Source organism: Sitodiplosis mosellana, unplaced genomic scaffold (genome assembly GCF_009176505.1).
Source record: "Sitodiplosis mosellana isolate CC-2019 unplaced genomic scaffold, AAFC_SMos_1.0 Smas_scaffold_6226, whole genome shotgun sequence".
NCBI classification, from domain to species: domain Eukaryota; kingdom Metazoa; phylum Arthropoda; class Insecta; order Diptera; family Cecidomyiidae; genus Sitodiplosis; species Sitodiplosis mosellana.
In genome coordinates, this window is record NW_022601467.1 from 21,666,677 (window position 1) to 21,680,567 (window position 13,891).

Sequence of the window (13,891 nt, forward strand, 5' to 3'; positions counted from 1 at the left end):
TAAAAGAATATAAATATCACTAGACATGAAAGCAACATTAATTTTTCTTTTGCGAGCAAATCATTTCATTAAATCAAAAGTAGATACGAACGAAGCAACAAACGAGCGAATGAAATAGAAAAAAAAATACTAGTTATGCGTCCGATTTGCTTTCATAATTCGAAAAATGTGCGCGGCATCGATCGATAAAGCCTGCCACTTTCCATGTGCCTTGTGTATTGTCTTCAAAATTGTTAATAGCGCTTGGATTTGGCTGTGCGATACTATATGACGAAATAACAAGTTTTCGCTATTCGCCGCACTTGTACTTGTTAGATGGTCGGTCGATAGGTCGATTTTGAACGAATTTCGGCTTCAATGGATAGGATGAATGGATTAGATTGAATTATTAACTATAAACGACAATAATTGTTATACAAATTCATATTCTTTGCCCATAGATAAACCGATGCAGGAAATGTGTGTAAACCGAAAATTTTATTGATGTGTGCCCATGTGTGTGTAGTGTGTATCTGTGTGTCAAATTCGAGATGGGCCCATACTAAAATGGCTTTTTGTTTTAAATTTGCCTCTAGTTTTTGAGCACTGAATAGTGTTAATACGATTGAATTGATGTGGTGCGTGCTTGTGTATGTGGTTGATTGTCTGGCGACCGTGTTATCATCATCATCATTGTTGTTTTTGTTGTTATTGGTTTTTTTCGCTTCTCTCTGAATTGAAATATTCCAAATCTCAACGAATTGTTTGTTGACGGCACAAAACCACCATCCGAAAGCGACAGCGGCGGTGGCTTCCCCATTGTCAACTATGACAATGCTAACAATGTTCAATTCCGTTGGTAATGCTCGCGTCGGTTATTTTATTCTCTGCAACGATTATTCAACATACGAGACACAGCAGTTAGATGCCTCGTTGTTGGTACTTTAAATTCAGTCCGATCAGTTCAGATCGGTCGCGTTTGATAACCAAACCAAAAAGCGAGAGAAGATGAATAAAAAAAAAATGCTAAATGTTGGCGCGCATTTTTTTTCCATAGCTGTGTGTGTGCGTTTTTTCTCTGTGTAGTTCCGAAATTTACAGCCAATATGAATTCCCGCGTTGATTGCTGGTCAAACGCATATTGTGCTGGTGCGTTGTTTTTAATTTTATTTTCTTTGGGTGAAAATACTGTTGAAATTTTCAAACATTCCTATGCTTGCGTAAAACTTATCGAATTCAAAATACACACAATTGTAGCAGTTAGCAACGGAAATATATGATATAATGTTTGCACATCAAAACACAACGCCGAGACCATGATTTTTCTATTGAAAGAAATGATTGGCGTGCGCCTGGCTTTTCGAAAGAAAAAGGGAATAGCTTCAATCGTCAGTGCTTTTTTTTACGTGTGAAATTTAATTAACAGACAACGGCGTTGAAGCGTTTTGTTTAAAGAAAACTGGGCCATTGGCCACCATTCGTGCGCGCGATTCACACATTACAACACAGAGTGTATACTGGCTAGCTAACGTTGGTTCCCCAATCAAAATTCGTATGGAAATTTGAGCGGCTTTGTTGTGATTATATACCGATGCATTGGTCAACGTGCATCCGAAATTCTGAATAAATGAAGCGTGTGTGTGTGTGTCACATGAAAATCGTCCAAAAACACACGCTCAACATTTCAGTTCCGATTTGCAGCCATTTAAACTCTTACATAATTTGCATGGGAAAATTTGCGCTTTGCGCTATTCAATCAGCAAACCGACCATTCCGATAGAGCAATAAAGATATGATAAAATAGACACATTTACACAAAGCGCATATACATCAAAGGAGAGTAAATCATTTTGTACAACGTCAATCGGACAACAAAAAATTGTCGAGAAGAAAAAAAACTATCATCGATAAACTATGATTCACTTGAATGTGTTGCTTGCGTCAGTTTACTTCTTCTTCTTCTCCTCTGGCTTCTTCGTCGTGGCTCGTCTCCATGTGGTTTCCGCAAGAGCAATTTATGAAATGGAAGCAATTAATCTGTACTTGAAATCTCTCAAGACATTTACACCATATGTGGCGTTGTAATTTCTACGTACGTTTTTTTTCGCTTCTCTTTACAAAAAATTGAATAAGAGATTAGATAAATGTTTTGTGTCAGTAGGCCTTTCTCTAGCCGGCAAAATTTTTCATCATTTTTTCTTAGCAACCAGTTTGCAGACACTCTCAATTACTTTGGGCCAATAGAAATCGATTTGTGTGTATCTTTCGTTTAATTAGTGCAAACGGCGTTTGTATGTTTGTTATTATGTCACATAAGTTCGAGGCGTTTTTCTGATGGCTCTGGCTAGCCGATAATTAATGACTCTCGCACTTTTCAGCCATAGGGTAGAAAGAGCGCGAGCGTATGTGGAAAATGGATTTGAAAAGAAAAAATCGATCATTTGACATAGCTATGGGTGAGATTGAGAGTAGTGTATGTTTGATTGACTTTGTTACGAAAGAGAAGAGCAAGTTTCTGTCGACTTAAAAATGGTTAAAAGTGAGTATGTTCGTTTTTAGCGGTTTTTCATGGTTTCCGCGGAACTGATAAGAGATAACGACTTGATGTCTTCGGCAAAGTTGTAGCACTCGGGGTCTACTATAACATTGCTGAAGTTAGTTATCTCTTATCTCTTATCAGTTCCGCGAAAAGCGCGAAAAATGATAAGAAAAAAAAAGTTCTATATAAAATTTGCTTTTTTATGTGCGCGATTTGCGCGCAACTGATAAGAGATAAGAGATATATGTCTTCAGCTTAGTTATAGAAGACCTCGAGTACTACAACTTTGCCGAAGACACCATGTTGTTATCTTTTATCAGTTGCGCGAAAACCATGAAGACCGCGGAGGCTAGACGGTACTACAACATACTCTACTTTAACGCCAACAGAATCATCAGAAAACATACTCGCCTTTTCAAAAATATAAACCGAAGAAAAAACATACTCCACTCTCAATCTCACCCATAGATAGGTATGTCGCATAATGGGTTTTTGCCATCCTACAAAGCGATTGAAATTTGATCGTGATTCCAATGCATTCGCGGAAGGCATAGTTCTATTTCGACTTTTAAGCAAGAAAACCAGGGAAGTGTTGCAGAATATTCCTCTCAAAATAAGCGCTTATTCTGCATTTTGACAAATTAACGACCAAGCACGTACACCACTCTGTTGGCGTGAGCTTGCGTTTACAAAAAAAAACTCTTTTGCATAACAAGTTCTAGGCTAATGGTAGAAATTCTAATATGGAATATTCATCATTTGCATCGACTAGACGATATCAAACCCGGAACCTCACTCTTTCGGCATTTTTATTGCCACACATCCAAATTTTGATTTGAAAAAAGATGGTTCTTGCTTATGGAATTTGGAGGGGAATTGGTCGTGCTTTTTACAGCACGAAAATAACTGATTTCAAGTTTTGGTTTCAGTTTCGATTTTCAAATGGTAGAAATAGAACGGACGAACGTTGTTTGAATTCTAAGTTGCTTGAAAACGAATCCCCGTTTTATTCATGTTTTTTCTTTCATTCCTCAAAATGTTACAGTTCCTCCCCCAAAATGGCAATTACGTGACGTTTTATTGTCCATTTTTATGCCTGTACGAACAAGGCAACACAATATGTTCATTGCGTGTACGCGTCTCTGTCTGCTCCTTGCCACTACGATCCTCCTATCACTGCTTTCGGTTTCGTTTTCGTTTCGGTTTTACGTTTCTTATTCTTTGTTGTTCTTTTTTTCTGTCGACGTGGAATCTTGATATTGAATAATATTTCGTTCGAATGTTAAGTTCATGTAAATATCACGAATTCGAATTAACATAAAAACAACAATAAAACACGCAATAAAAAAAAAGACGTAACCAAAAGTTTTGTCAATACGATATGATTATAGCGGTGAGCACAACAGAGGCGGCAGCGTCGGCAACATAACGATAAAACTGGAAATATTCCAACGACATTCAAACTTTTGAGGATTTTGTTTTGCTCACCGCATTGGTTTAAATTCTGTATGGCAAAAATCAGCCAAATCATGAAATTCAGCGAGAATATTTCAGAATACTGGATTGAGAAGATCTAAGATAGTTAAAATGTTTTGCTGAAGATCGACGTGTTGCTATCAGACTTTCATTTTTTTATCACGCATATCTCATTTCGAATGAAAATAAAAGTGTTTTAAGTCGGTGAATCGAGGCGGTGCACTACATAAACGCGCACGCACATCGAAGAAGTGGTAGAGCGAAAAAAAATGAAGAGACATGGACGGAGATCAAATTAAATTGTAATTGTTCATTAAATCTGTCTAGTCAGCTTTATCACTTCAAATAGGCGTTGTAACACATAATTAATTATGAATCTTGAAACTGAATGGAAATCGCGCTTGTGTACCTATGTATGAACGGTTTAGTTCTGCGCACCCATGCCGTCATATTTGCAAATATGCCGGCCGATTACGAGGTAACAATGAAAAGAAAAGGAAAAGCAATGAACAACAGAAAAAATAATAATTAAAATACTCATTGAATATTGCAAACGACACATAACAACATTTCCGAACTGCGACTGGCTGCATAAACACCAAGCATACATTTTCTATCGGTTCGTTTAGTCAAAGTAATGTGCGCGCTTCACTTATCGATTATGTAAGCATCACAAACAAAAAACCAAACAACCATGCATCCGTATGAGCCACATAAATACACCTTGCAAGATCGACACTGCTTTGACAACGACAACGCCAGCAACAGCTATGCGATCGAAACACATATATATATAAAATGAAATATCCGATGCGCACAGATTAAAGAAACCACAGTTATGGTAACCGAACTGCACTCGGCAAATGCACACACACACAGTTTTGTGGTTTGAAACTGAACAAAATGCTTTACGGAAGATGGTTTCTTGATGGGCTTTTATATGTCATTTGTGCCTACGTGCACAAATGTGTAATTACTAGAGAATTAGCTTTGATGGTTTCGCTTTTTCTCTCTCTCTCCCTCTCTCCTGCAAAACCATTAATGTTCAAGCAATCAAAATGTTTATGCTATAAATGCAATGAAGAAGACGTTTGCTGATATTTATTCCCTTCAGAACCACATACGGCTGTGGTTGATTCACACGGTTTTATATTATACTGAAAACCAAAGTAACGCAACCAAGGACTAGCCAAATATATCTATCTATCGATGGGTTTTTTTTTCATTGTTTTTTACTTGTCTTGAAACGTGTCATAACACACGGTAAACAAATCGATAGGACTAAGTGATAATTTATTTTTGAAATATTCAACAAGAAGATAAAAAAATGGTCACCTATTTCGGCCTGATGACACACAAAAAAAATACATGGGCCAAATTTTGTTCTATTTTTTTCTTTTGAACAAATAAAAACAGACTTCAAGAGCTTCAGCTTCAATGGAAATGTGTGTCCTTTTCAGAATTCTGTGTCGCTTAGACTTTGAGACATTGATACATCGATCAATAGTGCACCGATGGGTAGCCAACCGTCTGTGTCTCGTTTCTCCACAATTGAATGAATCGAAACGCGCTTATGAATTAACTTATCAGCCAAATGACACGCACAAATCGATTTAACCTCTCGTTTTAAAGCGATTAAGCAATCAACGGCAATAATTGAAATCCAATGGCTTGGTAGGTTGTACGAGAAACATTTGAACTGGGTATATGTACCGTTGTTCCTACCAAATTTGATGTGTATTCAGTTTGGAGCGCACGAGAGAGAGAGAGACATGATTCTAGGGAGAGAAAAACAGGAGAAATTGGCTGCGATTCAAGAGCAAGTGAATTTCATCTTCTATGCTTTTGAGTAATATGCTTGTGTGTGTGTGTCTATTTGCGCAAAGGGCAACCAGTTAAAAGCAAATAGGTTAATTCCCACAGACGCATTTGGGTTCGTCATCGTCGACGTCATTACCATTGAAAAAAAATAAAGAAGAAGACCGAAGCGCTTCAAACACTTTTCATACAATGTTGTATAACAAGTGCGCTGTTTTTTTTTTTAATGTTTACCATTTACCAATTTTGGTTCGTCTTCGAAAGAAAAAAATCCACACACACACAAAATGTTTGGCAACAAACAGTAAGAGTTTTTTTCTTCTTCTTTTGTGTATATTAACACGCATCGCACTTACCATTCATTTGCTAATGACATTGAAAATCGCACTGAAGGTGTTCAATGGTAAAAATGAAATCACACCAAAAATATATATACGAATGTGGTAAGCAATAAATATTTATTAAAGCGCAAATAAATATCGAATTTTTTTGTTGTCGACATCAAGACACAGAATTTTGCACAATTCGCACATACGTATGATGCGCTCGTGCACAAGAGAAGAGAATATAACGGAAGAGAATTCCAATGAATTCTATTTACGTGTGTCAAAGTGTCTAAAATTATAGACCATTTCGATACGGTCGATCGTATCATGAGAGGAAAGAGAATCGGGTGCGAAGCTGTGTAGCATTAATTACGATGGCGGGTGTAATTTCTGATTGGAAGCAAGTGATGATGAAGAAAGAAAAGAAGAAGAAGAAAAAAAGACGAGCGGGCGCGAGCCATAGAAAGTCAACAATTGTAAATCAAATTCGATTAGTGGCAGTATGTCTGCTGGTTGGCTATGCAGCTTTTGTCACACACACACACACACACACCAAATACCCGTGAATTGTGCGCACACGTCGTGCTCTCCTACTGATATCATGATGTTTTTCGTCACCGTACGAATCATTTTTTTTCTACTTTGCCTCTCGCAGCTTCTTCGGAAAAATCACACTAGCGCATTACATAATCGAAAATGAAATAAATAAGTGAATTATTGGCTTAAAGGTGACAATGCAAAAAGTAAACAAATAAAATTTAGACAATCATGCGAGATTTCATTCGCATTTTTCATGTCATGTCACTTGGCTTGCTACGATTCTGTTTTTTTTTTCTCTTCTCTTGTCTTTTGCCCTTATGCCATATGCCATTCATGGATTTTACTTTCGATCTCTCGCAACCTTTGTGAACATGACGCCGAGACGGTTTGGTGTTGATTTGCATGGCATATTGATGTGATAGAAATACAAGACAACAGCAACAACGATATCAATCAATTTTGCGCTTGTCATACAAACGAGATTAAGAGAGTGCACATTTTATTGCCATCTATTGCATTTCAGTTCATTTGTTTGTCTGTCTATTTGCGTTTGTATGTGACCTGGATTCAAGTCAGAGCGCTTTCTGTTACACATATATTCCATAAGAACCGGGCAAAAGGAATAATGTTTGATAATTGTAGACTTCGTGCGCGCGCGATTCACACACAAAATCTGATGACATTTTGTATATAGTGAAATTGCATCATAGCGAATGGCAAATCGAATGCATGTTGCATTCAATAAGCAAACCAAACATTCGGTTAGGTCATCAAATGGATGGCTGAATTGTTGATTATTATTTTTTTTCTCTTAGCAATAGAATACAAAACTATGGAACAACAACAACGGCAGTAGCATCAGCGGTGGCCGCAGTAACGACAATCATTTCCATTTAAGTGACTGGGAATGGTATATCCCATATAAGCCATGTCATTCACGTATATTATTGCAATTTTTCGTTTATCATTTATATTTGCACAAAATGTGTGGTTTTCTGTTTGGTGCTCACAATTGAACAGCAACAACAAATTTAAATGCCTACGCCTGAGTTACATTTTGTGTTTGCCAAGCTAAACCACAAGGGAAACAGTGATTCGCATGTATCGATGTGAATTGAGAGTAAGTTGAAGGAGAAACTGAAATGAAAAACAAAGTACAAATCCAATGTGCCGTGGCCAATTGACTGCACCATCGTATGGATGTGCCGAGAGTAGGTTAGCAATATATGTCACGAACCGTGTAAACAAACATGCAATGATTGTGGAGGCTTCTTTCGTATTCACAACATTTTTTTTCTTCTTCGGTTTTTGTTTGACATCTTTCGAGAAAGATTATCGAATGCTCGACAGTCTACCGATCAGAATCGTAAAAATTATCGCCCAGCCAGCACAATAAGTAAGATAAATTTCTTTAATGTGGATTTCGTCATGCGGGCATTGAGCAGTACGTCTCTAGTGCCCATACAATGAATGCAATCTGCATAATGTGCACTCGAGTGCTTGCATTTCTTACATACCCGTGTGTATGTGTGTTTTGGTCAGTGTATAAACAACAACATTTTCATTCACATAACATCGGGACGATGATTAGTGTGTTGTGACCGCAGCCTCGGATCTTGCGATGCTCAAATATTTTAACAAATGTGATACATCATTTAAAACGACCGAAGTCAAGCAATTCAACATGAACACGCGCTAAGACGGCATACCAACTGCTTAGCAAATACATTGCGCTATAGGCTGTTGAGATGTTATTGCTTCTTGTTCATGTTTATTGTATGAGTTATTTTTTTGTCGTCGTCGTCGTCGTCATTTCGTCTTTCTCATCTGATTTTCTCCTTTTGTAAAATTGCGTATCGATTTTATCTTGATGTGCGCTTCTTTTTTTTCTTTGAATTTTAGTTGTGTTTTTTTTTGTTGTTTGCGCTTTTTCTCGCTCTCTCAACTTTTGTTGCTCTCTCTCTCTCTCTCTCTCTCTCTCTCTCTCTCTCTCTCTCTCGCTTTTTGGTTGTCAAGCCGCGCGCATGAGTGCGTTTTTGTGCTGTCGTCGCGCTCGTTCGATGTTTGAGCAGCCCGCCCGCTCGCCGAAGTATGTTATGAGAAAGAGAAAAGTTATGAAAACACTTGAGGCCGTCTCAATTCACTTGTGACAATAAGCCAGACCAGACATTAAAGTAGTTCACGTTCATAAAATTTCATTGAATATATGTATATGCTGACTAATCTTTGTAGTTGGTATGTTATCCGAATGACTTGGTCTCGGTCTTAGCCTGACGGCATCGCAAACCACGAGAATCATGGCAAGCGGCTGCTACTTTGGCTACAATATGCGTCCATACTCAATGAAGATGAAATAAAATACACACAGATCCACAAACACACACACACACACACACACACACATGAACAACAATGTGATACGAACGTACTCACGATATATGCGGCTATCAAAGCTCCAAGTAAATGCGATAGAGTGAGATAATGATGCACAGACGAGAGACGCAGACGGAAAAAGAAAAACACTGTAAATCTGAAGTGAACTGAAGAAGTTTTTTGTACCAATTTCTTTAACAATTACTTTCACTTGTTGTTTGGCTGCGAAATGTACGCGTGCACTGCATTCTTCTTCCATCCCAAACAAATATGATAGACAAATTCAACGTGTGTCATTAGTTTGTCTAATGGTTTTTGCTTGCAACAACCGTTGTTTTCTGCTCTTGCTTTTCCGCTGTGCTCTGGGAACGAGAGCACGCGTGCGTGCGCTTGTCGCATTCGATTCTGATTCACTCACACGACAACTCTGTGTATTTAAATTGAGTTTTATGGAATTTGCATGCATTTTTGGTATATTCAGTAATTGGTTCGGTTCGTTCGCTGTTAGCATGAGTCATATGGTTCGTTCAATGTTCTCTCACACTGTTGGCCGAAACTTGCTGGTTCGTTGGCTCGTTTCCATCATTCCAGTCATTTGTTCATTCAGCAGTTTTGTTTCTTCTATGGAAGGAACAACAAACAAACACACACAATTTCTGGCCGGATCGGATCGGTCGTACACTTTTCCCGAGCAGACATCGTGCTCGAGTGTGATGTGTGTAGTCAACGAAAGCTATGTGTGCTTTTTGATTTGTTTGTATGAGTATCGGCTCAGAGTTGATGGTATCGAAATGCCATTAAGAAACTTAGTTGGTTGTAAAATAGTTTTTATGTATGCTTGAAAATTGTTGGGTTACGATCATAAACAAGCTAAAATCGACTTGGATTGTGCATGTAGTGGAACGTATAGTAATATCAAATCTAAAGCTAAATAATTTCCTATATAACATCGATCGTCGATATGTTGCTTTTGTTTCGCTCTCGCTCTCGCTGTCCACTGTATGTATGTGTGTTTGGGTTTTTCTGCACTATCATAGAGTCGTCCGAGTCGAGCGATGGGAAATGGCAAAGTTGCTTTGATTAAAAATGTTTTTTTTTCCTCTTCTTCTTCTTCTACATCCATACAGCAAGTGAGTGCGGCGTGGAGCCTCGCAGAGAGAAACAAATCAAAGGAAGAAAACGAAGAAATAAGAGAACGCACCGAGCACTCAACGAATAGGTATACACATGAAATATTGAAGTTGGTACTCTTCATAGTTCGGTTTTGTGTTTTTTTTTCTTGTTTTGGCGGGGTATAAATTTACACAAATTCATTTTTCGCTGTTTAGTCGGTTTTCGTAGATCGCCTTGTTCGCATACGTCGTATAGACACACAACAAAAAAGAAGAAAAAAAACAACACGAAGTAAAAAAGCACGTTTACTTCGTTTTTACCTGACTAGTTGCGCATAGAGTTTGTGTTTGTTTTACGTTCGTTCATTCGTTTTTCATTTAGTTCATGCTCGTTGTTTTACCAATTCAAGTGTGGTTCGTATGTTTTTTTTCTTCTCTCTCGTCTAGTTCGAGATCTTTGAGATTGCAATTGCGTTTTCGATGCTTTTGTTTTTTGTTTTTGATCTCGTTTGACAATGTCGACCTCAGGTGTTTCAGCTTTGTTAGGCATAATAGGTACGCCGTGTCGGTTGCATCGATAGCTTGTATGTACCACAAAGTGATTAATTTTCTGTAGTTAGTGTGCATGTGATATTTAATTTATGATTGTTGTTGTTGTTGCTGCTGCTGCTGTTGATGCTGCTGCTATTGTTGTTGTTTGTTTTTCAAGCCAAAACTGGCTTGTCAGATTTTGGTATCACGCATTGGAATGTTATGCTTGAATGTTAGTGTGTGTTTAAAATCGTGTGTATTGCCCAGCATTTGACACCAAAAAAAAGCAAGCCGATCTTGAATAGAATATTTGCTTAGTTACACTTGAAATATAGTTTTCAACACACAAATCGTCCGATTCTATGGCCATTTGACTGGGCAGAGTGTCTAAAAAAAAATCAATGTGATGTGTGCATCGTTTGATGTGTGGCTTCGATTGCATTCAACGCGCAACAACCGAAGCATTATCTTTCAAATTAAACAAGTTAAACTAGTGCAAAAGAAAAAAAAAGAGAACAGAAACGAGAGTTAATTTTGTTTTGTTTTTTTTCATCTCATGCGATGACAAGTGGAAACAAAGCTTTTTCAAGTTGAAATGAAACGATTGTATGCAACAAGCGCATAAAAGACGAACACCACCCAAGTGCGTGCCTTGTAAAATGTATTGTGAATGCAGTTGGTTTTCCATTTTTGTCGATTTGATTTCTAAAATTGTCACCATTACGTTTGCAGCGCATTTGTAATTCCCTGATTTGAGTTGACGCAATGTTAAGTTTCAATTGTGTGTGTGTGTGATTCCCTGTATGTGTGATTGAGTGGTGTGGTCCAAAAACATTTCCATCGGATAAACAAACAAACGTGATGTTTTCGGAGAAGAAAAATAAAATCGCGTCGATTTTCATAGCAAATGGTCAACGCACCAATAGAAAATCAATGCATTAAATATGAACATTATAAACAATTGGTATCGCTTTAAATGCTTCTTTTTTTTTGTTTGAACAATAGAGAGAAAAGAGACAATGATTCGTATTTTGATTGCATTCCAATCGTTTTGCTGTTGTTGCGACTGCTGCTGTGTTTGACTATCAACCGTTGTATTCATTGCAACAGTCATGCATTTTTCATTCTCTATCTCTCGAAAAAAAAAACACATTAAGCCATTTGCCATCAACAATCGAGCGAGTGGTTGGGTTTTAGTTTAATGATACAATTGGTGTTTCAAAGTCATGGTACAATAAATTCGTTGCAATATTACGAGCATTATTTTTTTTTTGCTCTCTACTATTTCATGCACCGAAGCGAACTTTTTTCCCATTTCATATTTCTGTCTATTTTTTTTCTTCTCGCCCAAAAGGGAAAAGTGAAACAGTTGAAAATAGTAATAGCTGCGGTAACAATTCAAGGCAACAGCAACAACACAAACAAAAACACAAGTAAATTGACAAATTATTTTCACTCCGATTCCGGCCACGATATTTACTCATTGTCCAGACTTGTGTTTGTGTGTAGTAAAAAAAGATGTATGTGTCTGTGTGTGTTAGAGAGAGCGAGAAAACAAATGCGACTTCTATTTTAAAAAAAATATATCTATCGAGCATATCATACCCAATAAATTCTTCTTACGGTTTCCTGTTTACCGTTTATCCATAAAATAAATCTTAAATACACGTCTACCATTACATCATTTGATTAGATAACAACAGCATCTATATCATTCAAATGAATGAGCACGAGACATTTTTTTTAAATCTAAATCCACGTAAAAAGTTTCTATTGTGGAAACTAGCGATTCTTTGCCCTAAAATCCATTAATTTTTTTCTTTCCATTTTGGAATTGAAATGAACCTTGGTCGATTCAATCACTTTCAATACTTTTAATTGATTGGTAATTTTTATGGCCGGTTTCAAAGTCACACAAAAAAAAACACGGAATGTGTTTGTGTGTGTGCGCGCGTGTGCTTGTAAAAATGACCACAACCATTTCAATTTTATAGCCATATTAATGCTACGCAGTGTCAAATCTTTTGTTTGACAATAATGGAATATTGCGTTTTTATGTCATTAAAAAAAACGCACACCATTTTTTCTCGTCTCGTTTTATTGGTGAATGAGAGAAGCATCAGAAATACGCGCACCTTAGACATTGTTGAATTTTTATTCATTTGATGCGTGTAGATTTTGTGTAGTTGAAAATTTTTGTGCAAACATCACGAAAAGTGCTAATAACAATGGCAAGAGAAACAAATTGGCCTCAAGTACAAATAACGTGAATTTGGTTTTGCAAAGACAACATTGGGCCTGCCGTCATGAGAAGAGCCATCTTGATTCGCATTCGTGAATCGCACTTTATCTCATTGAACACTTGTTGATCGTTTACTAAAATATTTACTTGTAAAGAAAGAAAAAATAGTGACAGCAAACGATTTGATTGGCATTGAAACAGTAAATGAGACCCAGCAATAGGAGTAGTTGTTTTTATCAAGTACCTAGTTATACTTCGCCAAAATACCATACCATACGTAAACTGAAATTTTAAACCGAGAAGGAGCACAACCGGTTCAGTTTACGTTTGTTAGTTTTATTATCCATTCTGTTCATCTTCTTAGAACCAACATATACTAGCAGCTCACAATACCAGCCGGCTTTTCATTTTGATGCGCATGATTCGCACTTTTTCTCCTCCATTTTTTTTGAATAATTCATTGGTTGCGCAACACATGAGCAGCGCACGCCAGTTCATTATCAAATTTGAAGGTTTTTTTTCTCATCTCGAAGATAAATTTATTGTTTCTTCTTGAATGCTAAAACAATAAATACAATAACTGCTTTACAATTCCTAGTTCAAGGTGAAATGCGTCAACATTTAAATGATGAAGCAGAAAAAAAACAGCAGAAATAGAGATATTCAGACACTTTGACGAACTTGAATTGTGAAAAAGTACAGCAAGAAAGAAAACGAGAAAGTCCAATGTCTGTCCACAATTTCATTTATATTATCGTTTATACTCGATTTTCTTACATAAATGAGCTTTTCGATGTCGAAACATCGAACATAATCAACGTCATGTTGGTATACACACATTACCGGTACCATATCAACAAAAATAACCCTTAAATATATCCATCGAACTGATCTGTATCACGTGTGTTCGTCTCTCTCTCTCTCTCTCTCTCTCTCTCTCTCTCTCTCTCTCTCT

At 37.2% G+C, this 13,891-nt stretch overlaps 2 protein-coding genes across 6 annotated transcripts in view; one reads left to right on the forward strand and one right to left on the reverse strand.

The window, feature by feature from the left end:
* LOC129579321 (G protein alpha o subunit) overlaps positions 1-13,891 on the reverse strand; it is a 49,427-nt gene that overhangs the window by 15,705 nt on the left and 19,831 nt on the right. The window lies entirely within an intron of this gene.
* The window catches only part of LOC129579320 (probable cytochrome P450 49a1), a gene marked incomplete in the record, with an annotated part of 6,409 nt that continues 2,892 nt past the window's right edge, over positions 10,375-13,891 (forward strand). The window contains 1 exon segment of the mRNA XM_055469305.1: positions 10,375-10,532.